The following is a 21022-nucleotide window of genomic DNA, read 5'->3' as shown; positions in this document are numbered from 1 at the left end:
GTAATAGATGCAAAATCTCATGATCAAGTTACATAAATAAACAAAGGGCTTGGTTTACTTAGCTGATCGCAATCACATTCATATCCAAGTATTTATTTGAGTCTTAGATAAAGAAATTGATCAATCCCCCAAAAGCTAAATCAAATCAGGAAATTATCACATGAACCACAAGCAACCTATGTAATTCCGTGAGTAACCTAAGTGTGTACCACCTTGCTTTGGCTCCTTTTATGTTGTCAAGTTCTGCTGATTGCCTCAGATCCACCTATTATAATGTCAACCAAAAGCAAAATTTTAATTTTAAACAAGATCAACAGTAGTTTACTAGACAATCATTGCAAAAAGGTATTAAACATGTGTGGAAGTCATTCTATAAAATACAGATATAAATATTAAAAGTATCATAGAATCAAAGAATCCTTGCAGTGCAGAAGCAGGCCATTTGGCCCATCACGTCCACACTCACTGTCCAAAGAGTATTCTATTCAGACTCAACCACCACCTCCCACCCTATCCCTTTAACCTTGCATTTCTCATGGCTAATCCACCTAGCTGGAAACCGGAGCACCCGGAGGAAACCCACACAGGGGATGAATGTACAAACGCAAACAGACAGTCACTCAAGGGTGTAATCAGGTGAGGCAGCAGTGTCGAAAGTGCATATGGATAAATGGTACTGATAAAATGTAAGCAATAACAGTCTATTATTGTTGCAGGCCTGACACTTATTTGTAAATCCAATTTCTAATAGGCAAGAGGCTGAAAAGTCAATACTGTAATTCAGCAGTTACGATGATCTCTCTAGTCAAATAGTTGGAAGTTGCTTGAACAGCTGGGCTCTGTACGCAGAAGAAACTTTGTGAGTGTGAGGTGAAGTTTCTTGTTCCTCACTAATTCTGTACTCCTGACTCTTTCCACAAAACTGTGACTGGTATCTGACAGCCGTTCTCTTCTGAGTTAAGAATGTGCTCTCTGATATTACAGTCATCTGGAGGCCTTCTTCATCTGAGGCCTCTTTGGGACTGCTCTTTAAAACGATGTCTCATAGCCTGTTTTACACAGATCAGTTTGCAATGTAAACAGTTGATCAATTACCACACACTAATGTAATGACGAATGTTATAAGGATATTATCTTATTATTAAGGATGTTATTATTATCATTATTATTAAACTGGAGAGGGTTGAGAAAAGATTTACCAAAATGATGCCAGGAATGGAGGGTTTGAGTTATAAAAATAGGATGGATAGGCTGGGATATTTTTCATTAGAGCATAGGAGGTTGAGGATGGCTTTATGGAGGTTTGCAAAATCATGAGAGCTATAGATAATGTGAATGGCAACTGTCTTTTCCCAAGGGTGGAGGATTTCAAGATTAAGGGGCATATTTTTGAGGTGAAAGCAGAAGTTTTAAAAAAAGACATGGGGCAATTTCTTTTTACACAGAGGATGGTTTGTGTGTGGAATGAACTTCCAGGGGAAGTGATGGATGCGGGTACAGTTACAACAGTTAAAAGCCTTTTAGATAAGTACATGAATAAGAAATATTTGGAAGGATATGTGAGCGAGGAGGGGACATGAGAAGTTGTTGGCGGATAAGATCAGGAAAAACCTTAAAGCTTTCTATAGGAATATAAGAGATAAAAGAATGACTAGAGAAAGATTAGGGCCAACCAAGGATAGTAGTAGGAAGTTCTGCATGGAGTCAGAGGAGATCAGGGAAGCGTTAAGTCAATATTTTTCGTGAGTATTCATACTGGAAAATGACAATGTTGTCAAGGAGAATACTGAGAAACAGGTCATTAGACTAGATGGGATTGAAGTTCACAAGGAGAAGTTGTTAGAAATTCTAGAAAGTGTGAAAATAGATAAATCCCCTGGGGCAGCTGGGATTTATCCTAGGAATTTCTGGGAAGCCAGGGAGGAGATTGCTGAGCTTTTGGATTTGATCTTTATGTCGTCATTGTCTACAGGAATAGTACCAGAAGACTGGAGGATAGCAAATGTTATTCCCTTTTTCAAGAAGGAGAGTAGAGACAACCCTGGTAATTATAAACCAGTGAGCCTTACTTTGGTTGTGGGTAAAGTGTAGATAAGGTTATAAGAGATAGGTTCTATAATTATCTTGATAGGAATGAGTTAATTAAGGATAGTCAACATGGTTTTCCATGGTTGGCTACTGCACAAAATACAGAGGATGGGATTGAGTGGTTTGGATCAGAAATTGGCTAGCTGAAAGAAGACGAGGGTGGTGATTAATGGAAAATGTTCATCCTGGAGTTCAGTTACTAGTGGCATGCCACAAGGATCTGTTTTGGGTCCACTGCTATTTGTCATCCAACAATCCAACAATCTGGATGAGGGCGTGGTAGGATGGGTTAGTAAATTTGTGGATTACTTTAAGGTCAGTACAGTTATGGATAGTGCTGAAGGATGTTGTAGGTTACAGAGGGACATAGATAAGCTGAAGAGCTGGGCTGACTGGTGGAAAATGGAGTTTAATGCAGAAAACTGTGAGGTGATTCACTTTAGAAGGAGTAACGGGATTGCAGAGTACTGGGTGAATGGTAAGATTCTTGGTAGTGTGGATGAGCAGAGAGTTTTTGGTGTCCATGTATATAAATCCCTCAGTGTTGCCACCCAGGTTAATAGGGCTGTTAAGAAGGCATACAGTGAGTTAGCTTTCATTAGTAGAGGGATCGAATTTCAGAACCATGAGGTTATGCTGTAGCTGTATAAAACTCTGGTGTGGCTGTATTTGGAGTATTGCATGCAGTTCAGGTCACCGCATTTAAAGAAGGATGTGAAAGCTTTGGAAATGGTTCAGAGGAGATTTACTAGGATGTTTCCTGATATAGAGGGATAATCTTCTGAGGAAAGGTTGAGGAACTTGAGGCTGTTTTCGGTCGAAAGAAGAAGGTTGAGAGGTAACTTAATTGAGACATATAAGATAATCAAAGGGTTAGATTGGGTGGATAATAAGAGCCTTTTTCCAAGGAGGTAATGGCGAGCATGAGAAGGCCTAACTTCAAATTGAATGATGATAGATATAGGACAGATGTCAGTGGTAGGTTCTTTACTCAGAGAGTAGTAGGGGCATGGAATGCACTGCCTGCAACAGTAACAGTATCTGATTTAAATAGTCTTCAGTTAGGTATATGGAAGAGAATGGAATAGTGTAGGTTAGATGGCCTTCAGATTGGTTTTACAGGGCGATGCAACATCAAGGGCCAAAGTGCTCCTACTGTGCTGTAATGTTCTACGTTCTATATTCTGTCATAACAGAAAGCATAGGCAGGTGGGACTAGTTTAGTTTGGGATTATGGTCGACATAGACTGGTTGGACTGATGGGAGTGTGGTGCTGGAAAAGCACAGCAGGTCAGGCAGCATCCAAGGAGCAGGGAAATCGATGTTTCGAGCAAAAGTCCTATTTTCATGCTGTTGGACGCCATGCTTCCAGAATTATGCTGGAATTCTATTGGGGTAGGGAGGTCTTTCCAAACTTCTGTTGCTTTGAAAGTTTTCAATTCTCACGCCTATAAGCACACATTGTATTGCCTAGCACTGACCAGATTCTAAATGGTCTCTCGTGGATGAAGTTAAGATACACATCAACCTGTCTCTCTTTCTGGTTGACTTGAGTCAACAGGGACAGTCATTTCGGCTTGGGATGAATCATTTAAATTGTTGTGCCCATTTTTAAAAGGTCAGGTTCACCTTCTTTATAAAATATATAACATTATAGTTTTATAGTCACAGTAAAATAGGTGCTATTTGCTGAAACCAGAAACCAGAAGACTTTCTACAATTTTTGCAAATAAAATCAACCAGTTCAGTGTATGAGACAGGAAAAGTATTAAGAGGGTAGGCAGTGGCAAAGTTTGAGATTAAAGTTTAAAAATCACAGATGTCTATATTGTTCATACACGCCAAGTCCAATACTATAGGGAATGCATATATTTTAAAATTTTTATTAAGTTAATACATTTCAATAACTTTCACTACTTGAAGGAGGCTGACTTTCCTGGAGTCAGTGCTAATTACAATTCTCCTGACTATTGTGTGCAAGAATAGGAAATCTCTTCTGATGCAAACCCCAATAGTAACATCACAAGAAATAGTATCAGAGATAAATGGGTAAGATGGAGATGATCACAGGTCACTGAAGAAGATATTAATCAGCTCCACTTCTTCTTGAACACTGGCAAAGTTGACACTTTGGTCTAACCTTTTGCCATCATGAACAGTAGGTTGTTAAAATTAATCCAGACAAATTGTTCAGTGTTTGCAGGGTTCAACATTTAATGGACTCAAATGAAAAATTAGGACATTTGGAGCTAGAAAGGAAGTCATGCAATACAATCTCATTCAATGGGTCATTGAGTTGTGAAGAAGATTAGCAGCAAAAGGCTGTTGAAACATTGATTGAAGCGTCAATTATGTAATTCTGGGGAAAGAAAAGGAAGGAGATAACACAGTGTAAGTTGTCTTTATCATTCATTTTATTCTCAATGCAAAAGTAAAAATCCTTGTAAACTTTGAATGTGTTTAAGACCAAGGATTTCTCAACAACCAACCAACCAGGTAGCTGGGAAGGCGATAGGTAGATGTAAGTGGGGGTAGGGAATATCTCTGGGACACACGCACCAAACAATCCCACCACCCTATGGCTGACCAGTTCAACTCCCCCTTCCACTTCACCAAGGACATGCAAGTCCTGGGCCTCTTCCACCACCAAATCCAAGCTACCTGATGACTGGAGGAAGAACTCATCATCTGCCTTGGGAGCCTTCAACCACATGGCATCAATGTTGACTTCACCAGCTTTCTTATCTCCCCTCCCCCCACCTTATCACAGATCCAACCCTCCAACTCGGCATTGCCCTCTTGAACTATCCTACCTGTCCATCTTCCTCCCCACCTGTCCACTCCACCCTCCCCACCGACTTATCACCATCAAACCTCCCTCTCAGCCCCCTTCCCCTCCTACATTCCCGATGAAGGGCTTATGCCTGAAGCATCGACTGTCCTGCTCCTTGGATGCTGTCTGACCAGCTGTGCTTTTCCAGCACCACACCTTTTGGCTCTGATCTCCAGCATCTGCACTCCTCACTTTCTCCCAGTCACTGGAGCAAACTGAAGCCAGCCATTAGGTGTCTAACACTATTATAGCAATTTTCTTCATTCAACAACGGACAAGAACAATCTAGCTATGACATAGAGGAAAATGTCCAATAATGGAATTGAGCTCTGTATATAATGCTTTTTCTGACTTACAAACTTAATAGATTTTAACAAATGACTCAAAGCATTTGTCCGGTAATGGAAGGAAATTAAACATTAAACATAGAGCTGAAATGAGAAAATGCTGGAAATATTCAGCAGGTCATTAGCTGTTTCTCTCTCCACAGATGCTGTCAGGTAGCAATATATCCATCATTTTATGCTTTCACTTCAGATTTTCAACTTCCACTGTCTTTTGCTCTTGCAGTCAACAGACAGATTTTGCCTGGAGGCATTGCTGATGATGCCTGCCAGTTTTCTGATGTTTAGATTGTGAGGTGGTCTGTATGTGTATATACAATGTCAAGAATCAAGTCTACAAACTTCATTTTCTCCAATAATTTTTATGTTCAATACTTACGGTGGAATGTTAACCTCACAGCAACGATTGAATGCTGCATTATAGACGTTACCAACTTGATCCTGACCAACCTTGTACTTCCAGCTGGAATGCAAGTGGGAAGCAAGGCTTGGATCTACTGGGAAGCAGATCTCTTATGAAATGGTTATGAGACTCAATGCCTCCAATTTAGTCTCAATGTTAAATTAAGAGTGTATCTTGGAATATTGGGGAACATTTTACATAGTTTGCATTGCTTCAAGTTTTCAGTTTGAATTAGCTGTAAACCTGAGATTGTAAACATTGGGGTGAATCTTTTGATTTCTTTTGGTGAAGTGTGAGTTGCATCAGGTTTTCTCAATGCTTTACTGCAGCAAGACTTGGTTAGTTTACTCACTGTGTCTAACCAAACTCACCTCATTAACTACTTACTTCTTACCTGTGGCACACCTCTATTCCAGTTCTTGTCTGATCTAACCACCTAATAATCCTGGAAAAACTCACTAGGACGCCAGGGCGTCCTGAAATGATCAGCACCTCTCAAGCCAGCACCATCTTTAAAGGAGACGTTTCTGGCAAAAGCCCATCAATTTTCCTGCTCCTTGGATGCTGCCTGACCTGCTGTGCACTACTCTAATCTTGACTCTGATCTCCAGCATCTGCAGTCCTCACTTTCGCCTACCATCTTTAAAAGGCCACTGTGCACCCAGACAAGCACTGTCAGTTCGTAGCTATACTGTGTGGTCCCACATCAAGGGAGCAGGCTGAAAATACAGTCTAATTTAATCTATGAGCTTGGTACCTGTCTCTGTGCACAGTGTTTATATAGCAGCATTGCAGTGATTGTTTCTGGTACAGCCCAAAGAAGTTGCAGAAGTTGATCAAGAGATATGCCATAAGACCTTTCAGAGGTTGGCATGTGTCAGGTGCCAGTGTCCACAGATATGTGGTTAGTGCCCATGGACAATGACCTGAGGTGTTTGTGAATGGAATCCAAGATGGAGATCTTTTAGGCCAAGGTGGGGGGAAGTTGTCATATAATCACTCAGACTGCCACATCGAGAATTTGTGATGTCTCACTTGTTTGGCACATTTAGTGAAGTTAGGAGCTGAATATTAATTAAATGAGTTGTAACATTAAATAAGGCATTTCGCAAGCTATAATCCCCCCGAATTGGCAGCTCATCACTGCCTGGCGAGAAACTCGCAAATGCATAAAAGATTCATTAAAGATTCATAAAAGGAGTTATTTCTGATGTGAAGAAGGCCTTGCCAGATGTTTTGCACAATTCTATCATAAATCATGCCATCACCCATTACATTCAGGCCTTGAAAGGATTCTGTCCATGATCCCATTACAATCATATTGAGCAGAACATGTTGTAAGGGGACAAGTTGAATATTATTGCAAATTTTATAAGTTGAAATGCTTTCAGAATTTTTTTTTACAAACTTATTGAACAAAGTTTTCAATATTTTTGTTAAAGTAATCTCAATTTTAAATCCAATCTGGTAGCAAAAGGAATATGAAGATGCCGGATCCGGCAGACAATTACGTATTGGATCCAAATTGTCTATTTCTGCCCAGACCCATTCCTTCCCATGTGCTCCTGCTGGGAGAATGTCTAATGTTGTCCCCAGATTCTACAATATTATCGCTAATTCTTCTGCTCTCTCTTCCAACCTCTACTCCTCTGAATTCTCATCTGGATCCCCAACCCAATCTTTTTAAACTCCTACCTGACTTTCCTGATGTCCCACCTGTTGAGATCCCAACTGTTATTTCTTATGGACAAATCATATTCTTGAATGAAATCTGACTAGATGCATTTCTTTTTTTCCAAAACTTGAATAACACATTAGCCATTCAATGAAACATAAGCTTGCCAAGCTGAAGATTTGGCTTTAACAATAAGATAGAGATTCATTTCAAAAAAGTAAACAAAAAATGTAGTAAAACAAACATCTAAAAATAGCACCATTTGAAAGATTTCAAAATACATGGCAAAACAAAATCTCATCTACTCTCCATCACCATTACTTCACAGTTTATAAATATCCAGGGAGATTTCCCTTTCCTATGACAATCATATGCATAAGTTAATTCCTTCTTCTCAGTTCCATTTCTATGAGCTCAGAAGTCTTTTTGTTGAATATTCATATAACTGAGAGTTTAGACTTCCTAGCGTTTTAATAATCTGTAGAGTTCTAAGCAATCACACCTTGTCTGGAAGTTTCATGAACTATACTCTTAACTTATTCCTTTAACTGAACAATCTCGTTATCTTGGAGTGATTAGACCACCATCCAAATTCAGTCAGACTTCTTTCGACAGGGCTCAAAATAAGAAACAGGAACAGGACAAGGAAGTTTGGCTCCTCAGGCCTGCTCCAACATTAAGTAGGAACATGAATGATCCAACATTCCTCACATCTACTTTCCTACCCTTTCCCTGTAACCCTTGATTCCCTGACTGATCAAGAATCTATCACTCGCAGCCTTAATTATGCATAAGGACTCTGTCTTCACAGCTCTCAGTAGCAAGCAGTTCCAAAGACTCTCAAATGTCTGAGAGTTATCTCAAATTGGCATCTGTCTATTCTACATCTATGCTTTGTGGTCTTAGATTCTTCTATGAGGGAGAACATCCTCTCAGCATTTACCCTGTCAAGCCCCTTAGGAATCTGATATGTTTTGATGAGCTCGTCCCTCATTCTTCTAAACTCCAGTGGGTAGAGTCCCAACTTGTTTAACAATTGCTCACAAGACAATCCTTTCATACCAGGTCTGAAATTCCTCCAATATAATGATTTATTTCCTTAGTAAGGGGGCCAAAAGTGCTCACAGTACTCCTAATGGGGTCTCACTAGCACCATATACAGTTGCAGCAAGATTATGCTCCAAAGCCCCTTGAAATAAGGGCCAACATTCCAATCGCCTTCCTGATTACCTGCTGCATCAGTGTGCTAGCTTGCTATGTTTCATGCACAAGTAACCCCAAATCCCTTTGTGCTGCAGTTTTCTGCTATTTTTCGCCATTTAAATAACATTGTTCTTTTGTTCTCCCTTCCAAACTAAACTTTGCAATTTCTCACATTATACTCCATTTGCCAACTTTTAATCCAATTAGTTAACTTATCAATATCTTTCAGTAAGCTGTTTGTTCCCTCTCACAACCTGCTTTAGTGTCATCTGCAAATTTGGCTACAATCTAATTCTTCCTTTCCTCCAAATCATTAATATATATCGTAAACATTTGCTGTCCCAGCAATGACCTTTATGGAACCCCACTGGTTACAAGTTACCAATCTGAAAAATAATCCATTATCCCCATTCGCTGTTCCCTGCCTGTAAGCCAATTCCTTATCCATGCTAATCAGCTATCTCCGGCATCATGAGCTCTTAATTTGTGACTTAACCTTTTAAACTTAGCTTAAAATTTTGCTCATCTCAGATTCTGTTAAACTAATTACTTTATCTTTTCTCTCACTGGTTATAAGAATGCACAATATAACCAAAATTTCATTGAAGCCCCAGGAGGTTTAAAATTATGGATCCAGAACGACTGAATTAAGTTTTAAACTCCTTCACAAAAATAAATTAACATTTATATGCCTTGCTTTTGAAATCAAAATTCAAAAAAAGAAATGGTGTTATTATACAGAGATCAAATAAATCAAAGCACTGTGGACGCTGGAAATCTGTCATAAAAACAGGAAGTGCTGGAGAAGCTCAGCAGGTATGACAGCATCTGTGAAGAAAGGAACAGGGTAAGTATTTTGTGTCTGATATAACTCTTCTCAGATTCATACCGCATTCAAAACATTAATATACGAATCATACCACATGGTTCCTGGGTGTTCATAACAACCTTTCATCAACGTCTCCAATTGCCTCTGAATCAAATCTCCAATTTCCCCTCAAGACTTGCTATCTACTACCGACTGATGCCTCAATCTCCCTTCACTAGCTTCTGATCTGTCTTGTCCTTTCCTACCATCCCTGGCTGCAATTTGGTATGAAAGACGTACCCAGCTAACAGCCAATCAGTCTTGCCATTGATCAAACTCAACATATCACAAATTGGAATCATTAGCCACTCGATCTTCCATCATGGATGTATCTGCTGGGGCAGACATGGATTAGGCCAACACTTCTACAGTAAACATGGTGATCTCCAAGCTCTGCTCAATGTTTCTGGCTGGAGCAGGGCTCTTCTATGCTCCATGCGAGTGATATGAGGCTTTGGTGGCCCCATCAGCTTCCTCCAACACGCTGACCCATTAAAGTCTTCATCTGAGTTCTCTAGCAGAACCTGTGTGAGATTAATCTTGTCTCCTGTGAACTAGCACACAAAACAGAGGGTGGGGCGTGTATAGAATGTGCTGCCAGAGGAAGTGGTGAAGGCTGGTACAATTACAATATTTAAAAGACATCTGGCTGGGCACATGAAGAGGAAGGGTTTAGAGGGATATGGGCCAAGTGCTGGTGAATGGGACTAGATTAATTTAGGATATCTGGTCAGCATGGATGTGTTGGATCGAGGGGTCTGTTTCTGTGTAGTACATCTCTCTGACTCTATGACTTTTACTGTCCATCCTGCCTGGCCAGTTTATGACGTGAAGATGCATGTACTGACCTTGTGTCAGATTGTTAAGTTTCTTGAGGTGCTGCTCCAGGACTTTGAAGCCAGACTCTGACCATTAGCCTTCCTTTCCATTTCCTTCAGACGTTATAGCCCAAAGGCATCCTGACTCCTGCGTATACAAGTCACACAGCTAAAGAATGCTGTGAGATATTGACTTTCTATGTTGAAGTGCAATGAAATAAGATTTGGAAACTAAGTGGGTTATGACTTGGTTCTCCTCTGATTCTCTGCTCATCAGTGCTGCCTGTCTCCACATTGGGCATAACATGTGCGAAGGTTTACCAGCTTGCACTACTGTAATTGTATATAGTGCCTCCGTTATCATGCTGGATTGTCAATGGCATGATTAAGTCACATGGGGGCGAAATGAAATTTTGAAAAGCTGCAAACTCACTGTAAATGCCTTTAGGGCAAAATTTACAAGCTGTGAATTCAACAGTTTCCTGAATGCTGTATGCTGCAGTGTTGAATTTATTTGACTGTAAAGGAAACATGCTTTAGTGCATAACATCAGTGGCTGCATGGAGCAGTTCTGCCATTTTCTCCATTTCAATTGCGATAGAAATACTCTAAAACATTGCCTCATTTTTATCTTGAATATTTATAATTATTTATTTGTGATTTACTAGTTTTAAGAGCAAATTAAATGGAAAACATAGATAAATTTTACCACAACTTAACACTAAAGATATATTTCAATGTGGCAAATAATATTTGAATTTTGAAATTATAAATGATCCACTGTGCCATTTTATAAATCTATGACTCAGATGTGCCATACAGCCCTTACCTTTATGTACTCATACACTACTCAGAACTGATTGTAAAATTCTGAAATGTGCCTATTATCTCTCTGTGCTTCAGTATTTTCTCATGAACAGAGATGTTAGTAATTGCTGTAACCTCTCCAAGAATCTTAAACTCAACGATGCTCCTACACTGCTTAATCTCAATTTATACAATAATATCACTCAGCAGTTTTCAAATATGTCCCCTCATTATCTATTTGGTGCTGAATTTCCTCTGTCTGTGATTGGGATCGGAATTATTGAACTCCATTTGGAATTTGAGTGATCACTTGTGGAAAATGTTTGAGCTTAAGGTCAAACAGGTGCAAGTGGCTTTTTATAGATTCATCGGGTGAAATCTTCTAGGAGTGTGAATGACATGGGCTATGATGAGATGCGTGGCAGAATTGGGAGAGAAATCCAGCTAGGTGCATCACAACATTGTGATCATCTCACTCCATGTTTTATGCTTTTCCCAAGTGGCATGGTGAGATTCATGCTGGGCAGTGATGAGTTGCCCATTGACACAATCACCTTGTTGGTGGCCCAACTCACCTTGTTAATATTTCAGTTTTGATCTTGACAAACCTGCCAAAAAAACTAGCCATGGAAACCAGAGGGGCACTTGATGGGTTTGACTACTGCATCCTCAGAATGATGCCCAGCTAGTTCATAATCAAACTGCTGAATAGGGCACGATCCACGAGCACCAGCTGCATATGCCTTTCCACCATCAGCACTAGCATGTGACATGCAGGAGGCTCATTGTCATCATCCTGGCATCTAGTCAATGCACTGGTGGTGCCTCCTGTTGTCAGATTTGTCCAGCAGGGTACACTAGCAACCAGCAGTGTGTGGCTGCACTGTGGATAGGCACCTATCCACAGTGTGGATCAGGTTGTTACTGGGGATCCTTGCTTATTCTCTCAGCCCACAGTCATCTGGTGCATCCAGCATTCCCACAACATGGATACCTTTCCTTACACTGCCACACCCTGTATTAGCAATAGACACAGCCACACAACATGACATTTGACTGTCCTGTACAGCAGTCCTCAATCAAGGGGGAATTATATCATATTGAATGTTAGTGTGTCACATCACTCTCACACCAAACACACTGCATCTACAGCAAGCAGTGGGGAAGTCTACACTCATCAGGCAGGGAGGTCCAGCTTGGTTAGTCAAGGGCAACCTCCACACCAGTACTGGGCTTCAGCCACAGGCCGGCGTCTGGTTGGAGTGGCTTTGCACAGTGATCTGTTCCTCTTTTTCTAGGGAGTGGATCATGGTCAATTGCTTGTCTCTCTAGGGCCTAGTCCATAGGGCAGGCGTGTAGTGCAGGGAGGATATGTGTGCCCATCAGTCAGGCTCTGAGCAGAATGATCTGGAAAATTGTGAAGCCTGTGGAGTTGAGGGTTTGGGCACCTAGGAAGGGGAGAGTTAGATGCTCCGCAGTACATTAACTCTGCAGCTGAAAGCCAGTGGTAGAGGACCACTCATGATTGTTTCAGTTGCACACAGTAGGAAGGTTTTTGGGAACAGCCATAAAAGCACTTGCAATGGGCAGGGTAAGTGAGCTGACACGTAAGGGAGCCGACAGCAATAACTGGTCATTGGGTGTTCCCAGGGGAGGCAAATTGGCTGAATGCACATATGTTGGTAACACAGACATGTAGGGTTGCCTACACCGGAGCCATTCCTGCAGCATTCACTGTGTGTGTGTGTGTTCAGGTGAAGAAGTCATACCAGACCCAAAACATTAATTGTTTCTCTCTCCACAGATACTGAGGGACTTACTGAGTACCTGTGGTGTTTGTGGTGTTTGTCCCCTATTTCTCTCTCACCCCCACCCCCCGCCCATTCTGAGCTCTGGGATTTTTCCCCATCTTGATTGTTACCTTCAACGGTCTTCATCTTCTTCCTGCAATCACAGCAGTTCACTGCAGTGAGTGATAGAACCTCCAGACAATTAGATTGACCTGCAACTCCTCAAGCTTAGACTTGCTTTTGTGCTAGCCAGTTCAGCCTAAACACAGTATGTTTGTATCTTATTATCATTTGACCACATACTTTTGACCCCGAGGTCAAAAATGCAATTTCTAAATTGGTGGATGACACCAATTTGAGCTAATAGTGAGCACTGAGCATGTCTGAAAATCACAAAAAGACATTAGCAAAATTGTTGAATAGGTATCTTATAGACAAATGGGTTTTGATATAGTTAGACTTGAAACGTTTCATTCTGGCAAGGAAAATAAACAGCTTCAATATTATAAAATAAAATTTTAAATGAATAGCCAAGTAAAGGAGTCTGAGAAAACAAAGAATCCACCAGGTTACTAAAAATAGCAACACTGGTTAACAAGTCTGTTAAATGCAAGCCATACACTGGAGAGATTACTTTTAAATGGATAGAGGTTAGTCATTAAGATGTATACTAAATATTATCAAACCATGGCTCCACCACATTTGGAGTATTGTGTTGATTCCAGTCACTGCAGCAACTCACTCATGGAGTCCTTAGAGTCCATCTTCCATACCTGCAATCTTGATCAAATAGATGCAGAAGGGCAGATCACCACCACCTGGAATGTCCCCTCCAAGCCAATCAGCATCCTGGCTTGGAAATGAATCTTTACTTCAGTGTCACTGGGTCAAAATGCTGGAACTCCCTTTCTAATGGCATTGTTGGTGTCCCTACACCAAATGGATTGCAGCATTTCAAGATGGCTGCTCATCACCAATTTTCAATGGCAAGTAGGGATGGCTAATAAATGCTGGCCTAGCCAGTGACATCCACATTCCCTGAATAATTAAAAATGAGCAGGAGCATTCATTGGGACGTTTCAGAATGGAATGGCCTGTTGGGAGAAAGATTTAAGGTTGGAAGAGCAGAAATGAAAAATTATGATCCAAAAATGTGCAGGTTAGGTGAATCAGCCATGCTAAATTGCCCGTAGTGTTAGGTACAGGGGTAAATGTTGGGGAATTGGTCTGGGTGGGTTGCTCTTCGGAGGGTCGGTGTGGACTTGTTGGGCCGAAGGGCTTGTTTCCACACTGTAAGTAATCTAATTTAATCTAATCCCTTATGAAGTTTAATAAGATTTAATCACTCACTGTGCAGTTAATGACTTGGGACAGAGTTGCTGAACAATCCATGGGATCTGTCCTGTTTGCATTTCATAGTTGACGTGCATCATGATGCGTTCAATCACAATGTTTAAAACAAGCTCATTCTGGCTGCAAGAGGTAAGGTGTACAGCATGTCAATTTTATTATAGTTCTGTACTGTTTGTTCAAAACTGTAGAATCCTATAGCTTTAATCTCTGAATGAGTCTCTTGGATCTCACAGTTTGTCTGCGTTAAAATCACTGGTCTCTAACCAGATTGTAATGTGATTTGATGATATCATCAGGAGCATACCATGAAGTTAGTAACCTAGTCGAGAACTCTAATAAAGTGAGATCTTATTTCATGACATGTGCTTTCGCTGACCTATCCTAATATCTCCTTGTGCACCTTAGTATTAAATTTTGTGCTGATTTTGCTGCTGTAAAATGCCTTGGAAAGGTGCACTTTGTGAAAAAAAACATAACTGTTTGTGTCTCCAATAGAATCATATTGAGCAATTGTCAGACCACCATCTCACTCCAACAACAAATCTCATCTTCAATTTCTTTGAAGGCAACACCTTACTTCACTGAAGAAACACTTGTTAAGATCAGATGCAAACCATTAATCTGCTTTATTACACAGCAATGAGCAGAGCAACTCACTCGATTGAATCAGCGTGTCTTGGGATAATCATTCTGAAAGCACGAACACTTTACATTGCCTCACATCTGCAGTGAATCATCTCGCTTGCTGTAAATACAAAACAACCTTCCTGCTTTCTTTTTATGAAACTGGCAAAAGCATTTTCTGTTTTAAAAATGTGACAGACTCGACAGATTGTGCTGGGTTTGATTGTTTGTGGAGCTCTCTGCATTCAGAGGTGGAAGGGATGGCCAGAGATGACACATGCTAGTTGGCAGCTGGGATCAGAGATGTCCCAGCACGTTGACTTTGTTGTCTTATTGATTGACAAGACAGTGTGACAATTTCTTTTATTGTTTACAGCCTGGGGAAAAATACCAATGTATAACAGATTAGCTTTAGAACTAACTGACATCTGACTGCCTTTGACTTGTGTCTGTATACTTCTATCTATGGTTTCTAAGATGTATTTTCTTTCTTCAGATATCTTTGATGGAAATGTAACCCACCATCTGCCCGCCCCAAGAATGTAGCAAGAGTTTAGTTGCAAAGTTTAAATGAGTTCCATAATTTTGCATGTCTTGGTTTTTACTTATATCTGTCTTTAATGTCCAGCATCTGCCACATTTCGGCTACAAATGGAATGAAGGAGTTTATTTAGACTTTTATTTGGCTGACTGATCTAGCCAGCTGGGCAGTATTTTCTGGTGGTGATACTGCCATGAACCGTGCGTTTGGCATTTCTGCCACATTTCCACTTGGATTGAAGTCTTAAGATTGAGTTTGAATTGTTGTCAGGAAGGTGCATTATGAAGGATTCTGGGAGGGGATCAGGTGAGCGGTGGAAGGTATCATGAACATGAAGAAAGTGAGGACTGCAGATGCTGGAGTATCAGAGCTGAAAATGTGTTGCTGGAAAAATGCAGCAGGTCAGGCAGCATCCAAGGAGCAGGAGAATCAACGTTTCAGCTGAAGAAGGGCTTATGCCCGAAACGTCGATTCTCCTGCTCCTTAGATGCTGCCTGACCTGCTGACCTTTTCCAGCAACACATTTTCAGATTATGAACATGAACTCAGGCTAAGTGAGTTTTAGGTGACCTTGCTTGTGCAGGCATCAACATATGTTAATTGTCACTTTACCTTGGCAAGGGGTGTGAAAGGACCTGTGAGAGTAAAATGTCAATTTACATATGTGTGTCCGGCAGAAGCATGATCACATAAAGTTCAACTGGTCCCTGCTGTGATCTGTCTGCACTGTTTTGACTATTTATTGTATAGTCTGTGGGGTGCTTGAAAAAGATTTACCAGTTACCCATTCTTACCTCATGTTAATGCTGAATGTTAGGGTATAAATGTTTATATATTACAGATTATTTTACTGTTATAACTGTGTGTAAGCAAGTTCATTTAAAAAAACAGTGAATATTATGGCTTTGCTCTCCTATTAAGTACATGGATCTCTGACTTTGTTTATTTTAAACAAAACATATAATTTGTGGTCCAAATAGAGACTATAGCATAAATTTGGCAGACTCATCAGGGATCATGATTGATAGAATCCTAGCTCAAAAAGTGTGGCACTGGAAAAGCACAGTCAGTCAGGCAATATCCGAGGAGCAACAGAGTCGATGTATTGAGCATAAGCTTTTCATCAGGAATGTTGTCTACTTGCCTGATAAGTGCATCTGCACAATGCTCAAGAACACCAATTTTATCCACAACTAAGTAACCCACAAGGCTAAGAGGAAGCGTTAGATAAGAATGGCAGGCTGTGCTAAAACAAATAGCAAAATGTTCTTCAGACATAAATAGTAAAAGATTAATGAAGGATAGAGTGGCATCCTTAAGGAACTAACAGGCTAAGCTGCTGACTGAAGCAAAGGGTACAGCAGAGGCAGTAAATGAGTCGTTTGCTTCTGTCTGTGCGAAATTAGAAAATGATGACAACAATGCAGTTGAAAATATGGGTGTTGAATAACTGAGTGGTACAGTGATAGATAAAGAAGAGGTGCTAAATAAGCTGGTAGCATTCTAGGTAGAGAAGTCGCCAGGCCCAGATGGAATGCATCCCAGATTGCTGAGATAGCTAAAGGAGCAAATTGTGGAGCTGTTGACAGAGATTTTCCAGGCCTTTCTGAATGCAGGATTAGCCCCAGGGGACTGAGGATGGCAAATGCGATGCAGCTGTTTATGAATGGTTTGAAGAATAACCCTGGAAAATACAGATGTTTTAGCTTGATATCAATAGTGGGAAAACCAATGGAGGCCATTATATGGGGTGATTATAAATATACATTTAGAGGAAAATAAGAGTTAAATTTAAATAAAAAATAATGTTAGACAGTGAACATGGCTTTGTCATGACATGTGATGCCTGACAAATTAAATTGAGTTCTTTAACGAGGTGACAGAGGCAATGGATGAGGGTAATGCTGTTAATGTTATGTAATCGAATTTTCAGAAAATATTTGATATGGTGCCACATGGCAGGTTGATTAGCAAATTAGAAATGTTTGGGATTGATGGATCAATGGCAGCATGGATTAGAAGTTGACTAACAAATAGGAAACAGAGGTTTAGCATAGATGGACATTTCTCAGAGTGGAGAAGTGGTGTTCTCCATGAATCAATGCTTACATAACATTTTTTTCTGATTTATGTAAAAAATTTGGAAATGAGTGTTGAGGACAAAATCTCTAAATTTGCAGATAATATTAATCTAGGAAGAATAGTGAATTATGAGGATGACACTGAGCTTCTTCAGAGGCATGTTGTTAAGCTGGCCAATGGGCAGATACCTCACAGATGAATTTCAATACAGAGAAATGTGAGGTCATGTATTTTGGTAGAAGAAACATGTAGGGATGATACACGTTCAATCGTATAACTTTGAGGGGAATACATGTGCAAAGGGACCATGATTTCAAATGTATAATTCTCTCAAAGTGACCACATATGTTGAAGCAGTGATTAAAAAGGCTTGTAGGGTTCTTGGGTTTATAAATAGAGTCAAAGAGTACAAAAGCAAAGAAGTGATGCTATGCTTTGATAAATCATTGATTACACTACATTTGGAATATTATATTCAGTTCTGGGCACCTTATTAAAGCAAAGCTGATAAAGCCCTGTAGAAAGTGCAAAGGAGATTTATTAGAATGATAAGAGGAATGAGGGATTTTCGATACAAAGAAAAAAATATCAAAATTGGACTTATTGCCCTTGGAGCAGAGAAGATTAAGAGGTGACCTTATTGAACAATTTTGATAGGGTACAGAAGGATATTGTGTTTCCACTCATTGGTATGTCAGTAACTCGTGGTCACAATTTCAAGATTGTCAATAGGACAGCTAGGATGAGGAGAAACGTATTTGCTCAGGAAGTTGTTAGGATTTGCAATGTTCTGTGTGGTGGAGTCGGATTCCACAGGAGGTTTCAAAAGAGTTGTATATTTATATTTGAAAGTTTTGAATTTAGAAGGCTATGGAGTATAGTGTTAGGCTTAAGAATGATATATTCAAGCCAGACCATTAACGGTTAATTGTTACGGGTTAATTGCTCATGGCCATGAATAATTGAAGCAAAATGGAAACATACCTGAAAATAGGTCTGGTGTAAAAAACTTGCCTGTTTTGACTCGAAGGTAACTGCCTAAGCTTGATTGTCTGTGGGAACCATTTTTTAAATGTAGTTAACATAAAGCCACCTGGAGATATTTTCAACTTATTTTCTGCATAACAGGGTGTCCGAAAAAGTACTGAAGTATTAAAAAATGGAGATTCAGCATGTAACCTTAGATTCAGAATAGTATTAACATCAGGGACTTTGTCCCGCTCATCAGACTTTTCACCTTCCAACTGGGATTCGTTAGATTAGTGCCATGGAATCTGAAATAGTGCTCCATGTGCTACCATCATCAATGTCCCCGACAGACAGAAGGCAGTGTGAGATTAATTTAGTTGTATTTTAAGCAAATAGATTCTCTCATCAATCTGCACATGTCTCTAATATATATTCAGTAGGTTAAACTAATACATTTGCTTCATATTAAAGTGCAAGTGTCTTTTTGTATTCATTTTGATCAGACCTTAAAATAACCCGTTAGGTACTTTTAGCCTAAGAACACACAGATATCGGACTAGCAGCTCTTGTGGAAGCCAGTAAAGACATGGTGAGTCAAATGCCCTCCTTCTATACAGTAAGATTCTATGATTCTATGATTGGCAGCCCATCCAACAACCTAAAGATTCACTCCCTCCTCTGTTGAACACAGTGGCAGAAGTGTGCACCGTTTACAAGATGGACTGCAGCACTTCACCAAGACTCCTTTTGACCGCACCTTCCAAGCCCATGACATCTACCATCCAGAAGGGCAAGGACAGCAGATGCAGGGAAACCTGATATGAAATGTCACAACCCAGTCTAACTTGAAACTAGACTGCCATTCCTTCACCGCCTTTAGGTCAGAATCCTGGAATTCAATTCAAAACGGACTTGGAGGTGTACCTACAGCAGATGAGCTTCAGTAGTTTGAGAAGGTGGCTTACAATCATCTTTCAAGTGCAACTCGGATGAACAATAAATGAGAGTGATGGTTGCATCCAATGAAAGGATTTTAAAATAACAGTTCACCAACTTCATCTTGAGCTTATTATAGTTTCACTAACACCAGCTGAATACAATAAAAACCAACCCTAGTCTGTCCAACTTTGATCATCACAGCGGTAAGTAAAAAGAACAGAGATTGCAGAGGAAAGTCATGAGTTGTTACCCGTGTCAAATGGATAATCGTTCTTTAAATAAATTAGAGAACTTCAAATTTAATACTGAAGGAAAGTAGCTGGCCTATAAATAAAAGGCCGAGTATCTTTGCCATGGGAAAGTGGAAAATATTATGCAAAGGTGCAAAGGAATATGTTTCTAGGTTCAGACCCAAGGTTTAATTATAGATTAAGTTATTAATAATGCATTATGTCCCCCAAGAAAAATGTTCTACCTATTAAAGTTACAAGCATTCATGATTCTCCTTTCCAGCTCATATCTTCCTGAAGATGAAATTTTGTTTTTCAGTGTTTCTTTTAGAATTGCAGGTGCCACCATGTAGCCTCTCTGTAAACAGTGAGTGCCACCATTCCAGCACTTCTGTAAAGATGAATTCTTACATCCTTTTAGAAATTTGACTGTACAGGAAAATACAGTTGTCATTAACATTTTTCTTTCTGCCAATTTTTTTGAACATTTTAATCATTGAGCACTGACGCTATTGTCCATAACATGAGTTCCGAGCTGAAACATAGGCAGAGCTGCACAAAGATATACATGCAGTCACTGATGATGAAACTAAGACGATACTGCAATAGCATGCCAAAAGGGAAACGAGGGGCAACCTTTTCACACAGAAGGTGGTTTGTGTGTGGAATGGATGGCAAGAGAATGTGATAGATGAAGTACATTTATAGCATTTTAAAAACGTTTGGATGCGTAAATGAACGGGAAATGTTTAGAGAGATATGGGACAAATTTTAGCTTGGGAAACTTGTTCAGCATGGACAAGTTGGAGCAAAGAGTCTGTTTCCATGCTGCTTTTGACTCTGTATGTACCAATCAATGAAGGGTTATGGGAGAATGTTGCACCAAAACATGTATAGATTTATTAACATTGCCAGCTGCAGCATTGATGTGCACATCCATCCAATTACAAGCTACTCTGAGCTGCACCAATTCATTTCCTCAATAAAAATACAGAATACATTAATAACATCCAGTGCTTTTAAATACAGAAAAATAATTCCAAGCACTTCAACAAGACTAAAAACAAAAAAATGAACAGAATTCAAAGGAAACACAAGAAGCCATGATCAAAGGTTTGGTGGAGGAGTTGACTTTATGGAGTGTCTAAAATGAATAGAAATGAAGGCACTCCAACCTAACTTGATGACTAATAAAAAAGTTTGGAGGAGGTTGGGAGCAGAAGAATCATAAGTTACCAGTCAATCTGGATGTCATTTTTAAAGAGTTACTTATGGTTGTATAAATATGATTCATATCACTTGAGCCCATCGACCTGATATAACTTAGTTCCTCTTCTTAAGCGAACTGGCAAACTCTAGGCTTTTTTCTACACCAGTGACTGCTCTCCGCTGACCAATGATGTTCTCTTGAGTTTTACCTGGTTATTGTACTTTCTTGATTTCAGAATGTATGAC

The sequence above is a fragment of the Chiloscyllium punctatum genome, chromosome 20 (assembly GCF_047496795.1).
Source record: "Chiloscyllium punctatum isolate Juve2018m chromosome 20, sChiPun1.3, whole genome shotgun sequence".
NCBI lineage: Eukaryota > Metazoa > Chordata > Chondrichthyes > Orectolobiformes > Hemiscylliidae > Chiloscyllium > Chiloscyllium punctatum.
The sequence above is the reverse complement of the archived record's forward strand: the minus strand, read 5'-3'. Positions refer to the sequence as shown.